Source organism: Ceratotherium simum, chromosome 27 (genome assembly GCF_057802395.1).
Source record: "Ceratotherium simum simum isolate JZ-2026a chromosome 27, ASM5780239v1, whole genome shotgun sequence".
Lineage (NCBI taxonomy): Eukaryota > Metazoa > Chordata > Mammalia > Perissodactyla > Rhinocerotidae > Ceratotherium > Ceratotherium simum.
Genome location: NC_141926.1, coordinates 30,621,935 through 30,627,934, shown reverse-complemented (window position 1 = coordinate 30,627,934; position 6,000 = coordinate 30,621,935). Strand labels below are relative to the sequence as shown.

The 6,000-nt window shown below is 34.5% G+C and overlaps 1 long non-coding RNA gene across 1 annotated transcript in view; it reads right to left on the bottom strand.

The window, feature by feature from the left end:
- Positions 1 to 606: 606 nt before the first annotated feature.
- The window catches only part of LOC147913467 (uncharacterized), a 268,097-nt gene continuing 262,703 nt past the window's right edge, over positions 607 to 6,000 (bottom strand). The window contains exon 3 of the long non-coding RNA XR_015548735.1: positions 607 to 2,066. This is a non-coding gene — a long non-coding RNA (uncharacterized LOC147913467). The remainder of the gene's footprint in view (positions 2,067 to 6,000) is intronic.

The following is a 6,000-nucleotide window of genomic DNA, read 5'->3' as shown; positions in this document are numbered from 1 at the left end:
CTAATTCGGGCATAATACAAATAAGCGATATTTTTATTATAATACCATCCTAAGAGACAGGAGTAGGATACGTGGGTTTATTTTTGGTGTTATTGGTGTTTAATGTAAAACAAAACAAAAACCAAAATGGTATCATGAGAATCATTGTTTATTCTGGCTATTGGGTTTTGAAGTGAAGTCTTTTAAGGAACCTCACAAAATTTGTAATAGCATGTAAATATCCTGAATACCCTTCCAATCAACATGATAGTCACAAAGATGGAACTACTTTATAGAACCCATATGCAGAAAAGCCCTCAAAACCGGGAAGAACAGTGTTAGAATTAAAAAAGAAACAGAAAGTCAGAATCCCTCACTAGTTTTCTAACAGCACTTCTCTTTATTTCACAAGCATCATTGAGCTTTCTAGTAGAATTTCATGCCTGGGGCATCTTTTTCTACCAAAATCATGACTTTCAACAGTATTTTCCAGGATGCTGACACAGCTAATTATCTGAGATTTCATAGGTCTATATTTCAATGTTGCAGAAAAGTTGGGTCACAAAAAGCCACAAAAAAGCACTAAAGATACAAAGGTTTAAACACAAAGATATAAATTTAGGCATATGTCTCTTCTACTGCTAACTTGCATTTAACATATTTTTTTGTGTGTATCAAATATTATATTCAAAAAGTTAATCAAGAAGAAAATCTCCTCTGAATTTAAGGTACACACTATAGCACAAAGATAAAGAACATGGGACCCGGTACCCAGAGAGCTGGATTCAAAAGTCAGCTCTCCCTTTATCAGCCAAGTGAACTCAGGGAAATTGAGTAACATCCTAACACAGCTTTTGCACCTATAAATTAGGATTGTTAATTCCCCACTAATCATTTTGTCATAGAAATTTAACAATGCAAATAAAGTCCTTAGCAAGATGACTAATACTTAATAAGCTTCAGATAATGGTACATAATATAATTTTAATTATCCACCTCATTCGTGGGTATAGCTACTACCTCTGATAGAAGTGATTGTAATTGGTCAGAGGCAGATGAAATCATGGCTGACTGATAATTCTGAGTTAGTCTATGGTCTCCTAATGAGAGCATAGTCTTTTGCTAATAGCCAATTTGTTGGAAATGAAGCCGCTTTGAAGTCCCATCTAGGCCCATATTTTTCGACTGCTGTACTAAATTTCCTTGCTGCTGGGCTATGAGAAATCCTGCGGGGAATTCTTCCTTTGGTAAGACAAAGGTAGTAGAAACATTCTCTCCAGAAAAGACTGTGAGCAACTGTACCTAGCAAAGAGGGGGCGGTGTTTGGTTGAGATCAATAACAGTTTGAGAGGATAAAGTAAGAAAGTGAGGGAGGGGAAAAGCAGAGAACTGGGTGCAACAGAATCAGGGCATTTACAGGTGGTCCCAGCGTAGCTCGAGTTCACACAAAAAGAAGGCAAGTCCTTCTTGATATAAATATCCATGACATTAAAAGGGGAGAGGCAGAAGGAATTAGATTAATAAAGAGTTCTAAAAGAAAACATTTCCATGTTTAATTTTTCAAGTATAACTAGCTTTTACTTTTAATTATGCAAACAACTTTCTGCTATCTCCTTGTAAGTTTTCAGTGCTTTTTAAAAAAAAATTATCTAATTCAAACAACAATAGCTCATCATTGTGACCTGAGGACCACTCTTTAAATATACATTGAGTTGCTAGTCATAGCTCTCATTTAATGCAGTGGAAACTAAGACTTAAAGAAGTTAAGACAATCCACTCAACAAATACAAATTGAGTAACTTTTATTTATGCTGACCTGTGAGCATTAAAAAGCATATAAGACTGAGTCCTTGTTCTCCTGAGATCTACAGTCTCCTAGGACGTGGGCACATGAGGTTGACTGGGCCAATCTGAATATACCTCACTGGGTCTACAGTGGCACAAGGATGGGCATTCCACCCAAAAAGATCCTTCTCTTGATCTTTTGCAGAATCATTGGGAAAGTAGAGCTTCTTTCATCCAGGAGGTTAGAACTGGAACCCTGGAGCTTCTGGGGGCCATTCTTGCCACCATGCGCAAAAATCTTCCTAAAGGTGAAAGAGAAGTTGAACTGAGAGATGGAGAGAGAGATAGATTCCCGATGTTTTCAGTGCCTGAATATAGATCTGTGGCTGAAACCATCAAACTTTTAGACCACCAATTATGTGAATGTTCAACTCCTCCTCTTCCTTAAACATTTAAGCCATTTGAGATGGGTTTCTGACTCTTGAAAGTAAAATAAGGGTTCTGACTAATAAAATTGATTTAGAATTTGTAAGGGTGGAAATATACAGACGACCACAAATTAATTTTGTTTAACAAAAGCTTTTCAACAGCTAGATTTACAATCAAGTTAATGTGCATGTTTTTACTACACTTTAGCCGCTATTAAAGTCTTAAGGTTTAATCCTTTCCTGTATTTTCTTGAAAGTCAAAATAATCCAAGTGCTCCAAAAACAATATTACTTCAATTGATCATGCTATGCTATTTCTTAGGCTATATATGAGCATCTTTAGAGTTTGAAAAATGCTTGCAATTTTGGTAGTTATTCCTATTCTAGAATTCCGCTTAGACACAGTTTGAAGCCACCTCTGCAAACCCCATGCCTGTATGTTTGTGGTAAAAATAGAATTTTTGTGCAAGTTTTTGAGCAAAATGTGATGGCTTGGAAATAACTGCTACCTGCCTGCACCTTCATGTTGCAAAACTGTTAAGTACTTCAACCTCTTAATTATCAGCAAACAGAACTTGGAATTGCTTCACTAGGAAGAGAAACATCTTCCTTCAAAAGAAAAGAAAGATAGAAAAAAGGAGAATATAGTCCCTGGTAAGCGCTCAGTGTTAAAAATCTCACTTTGTAGGAGTACAAACACATTTGGTAAAACTACAAAGCAGGGCCAGCCTGGTGGTGTAGTGGTTGAGTTCGTGTGCTCCGTTTTGACAGCCTGGGGTTCACAGGTTCAGATCCCAGGCGCAGACCTGCGCAAGGCTTATCAAGCCATGCTGTGGCAGGCGTCCCACATACAATAGAGGAAGATAGGCACAGATGTTAGCTCAGGGTCAATCTTCCTCAGCAAAAAGAGGAGGACTGGCAATGGATGTTAGGTCAGTGCTAGTCTTCCTCACCAAAAAACAACAAAAATCCGTAAAGCAAAGAAAGGGAATAATAAACAGAAAAAAGTTGAGTAGTTAGCTCTGAGGAGAGGGAAGGGAATGGGACAGGGAGAGCTACACTGGTTGCTTCTAAGGTGGTGCAATGCTCTCTCTTTAACCCAGGTGAGGCACAAACAGGTGGTCATTGCATTAGTAAACTTTATATCTAACATGGTTTTTTTTTTTTTTTTGGTGAGGAAGACTGGCCCTGAGCTAACATCTGTTGCCTATCTTCCTCTTTTTGCTGAAGAAGATTGGCACTGAGCTAACATTTGTGTCCATCTTCCTCTATTTAGTATGTGGGATGCCTCCACAGCACGGCTTGATGAGCGGTGCATTGGTCCACACCCGGGATTCAAACCCACAAACTCTGGGCCACCAAAGTGGAGTGTGCAAATTTAACAACTATGCCACCGGGCCAGCCCCTAACATGTATTTTTAATAGGACTTTTTTTGTTTCCATTTTTCATTGCCTTTTGCTTCCTTTTTTCTCCTTATTTTCCCAGAATCCTAGCATGTCCTCATTTTTCTTTTACCTCAATTTCCTTTTGAATATCTTCATGCTTCTATGGGGATGAAGATGTGTGAAAAGAGATGGATGGGCAAGGAGGTTGAAACATAGTGGATAATACATGTCTGTCTGCATGTTAGATTTAATATAACACAGCCACCTAAAAGGTTTTTTATTCCTTCAAGGAAATATTAATGTTTTAAATTATAAATTTTCAAAAAGGAATAAGTGACATAATATATGATCTGACAAGTAGTAAAACCTCAATTTGTTTTCATTCTTGATGTTATTATTGGATGAATGCATTTTAAACAGTTTGTTAATGTAGTATTATAGGAGCAATATCTTCTCTATTTTTAATTTTTATTTGTTCTTTTCCTTTACCCACTAAAGAATGAAACACCCAACTCTGAGACTTTTTCACTACCAACTGATTTTTTTAATTTTTTGCTGAGGAAGATCCACCCCGAGCTAACATTAGTGCCAATCTTCATCTATTTTTTATGTGGGTCACTGCCACAGCATGGCTGCTGATGAGTGGTATAGGCCCATGCCTGGGAAACAAACCTGGGCTGCCGAACTGGAGTACGCCAAACTTACCCACTAGGTCATGGGGCCGGCCTCAACTGATTTTTTTTTATATAAACGTTTCAAAAGTAATTTTCAAGCATAGCTTGTTGATTTAATATTAGACAACATAATAATAATTCTCAAATAACATATTTTAAACATAGTTTTAAACAGCTCTTTATATAAAAATTTCTTCAACAATTAGTGACAAAATACTCACTCTCTTTTACAACCAAATTAAGTTTTTTACACAAAGAAAACATTTTAACACTCTAACTTTTATTATTGGTAGCTTATACCACACTTACTTTGTTTTTTAGAAAAGATTGAGTGAAGTTTAAGTTGAATTACTATAAACCTGATATATTTTGTTTTAGGAAATGTGGAATATTGACACGAATTCTTAAAACACCACCTTCTTTTGCATTATGTTTAGAGTTGTATTCTTCCATAGCATATTTCTCTTGGTGATTGAATAAATCATGTTTATTCTTAAACCATTAGAGTAGAGGTCTGTGAAGTACTAAACTGTAGGATGACAAGGCACTCCAGTGGCCCAAAGGAATGAAGTTTCTGAGTATGGCTAATGTACAGCAGAAGAATAAAAACACTAGAGGAATTGTTTAAATTGTAACAAAACAATGCAAACAAACAAATAAAACCTTTAAAATATTTTCTCAAAGTTAAGCCATATTGTCCTGCTTCCAAAATTACTTTTCAGATAAAACACAAAGAATACTAACCATTTGCATCACCTTACTACCAGCTTTGATTTCAAATCAAGTCAAGATCTGCAAGAGATTCCATCTCCTGAAGTAGTACATCATTCAATTCACACAAGATCACAAAATATCAGAGTTGGAGGCAACAGAAAAGATTTTGTATGCCAACATCTCTATTTGACAACTAAGATGAGATTAGCAAGAATGTAAACTTTAATTTTACAAATAAAAGTTGTTTAATATTTTAAGATTTAAATATTTAAAAATCAAAAACATTTTAACACTTATAAAAATCAAAAGTAAATGATAATGAGAATTGCTCCATTTACGTTTTATTTAATGTTATTAACTACTCTTTTTAATAAGATTTTTATTTTATTTATTCCTTAACTTTTTATTTTAAAAAATTTCAAACCCACAGTAAAGTTGTAAAGAGTACAATGAATATCCATATACCTTTCACCAATTGTTAACATTTTGCCTCTCATATATATAATTATGATTTGTTTATTTTCTGAAACATTTGAGAGTAAGTTGCAAACATCATGTCAGTTTACTTTAAACACGGCAGCATTTTCAGTATAACCATAATGCAGTTATCACACTCCAAATATTTAGTATTGGTATAACATTATTATTTAATATACTGTATAGCCCACATTCAGGCTTCCCTGAACATCCTCATAATACCTTTTAGTGTTATCTGTTTGATCCAAGATTGAATAAAGAATCATGCACTGCATTTAGTTATCATTTATCTTTGGTCTCCTTAACTTTAAAATAATTTTCTATATTTCATTCCATTTTGAATATTCAAAATATCTACTTTTTAAAATTTTATTCTGAATTTTGAATTTTTTTATTTGATTATAGACTCGCAGGAAAATATCTACTTTTAACGGTTTCTAAAACTATTGTTTTTAGTGTTTAAAGTGGTTCGAATGTTTCATCATCTATTTTAGATTGCATAAGTTTATTTTTTTTAATTATTTATTTTTTTATTGATGTTTTAATAGTTTTTAACA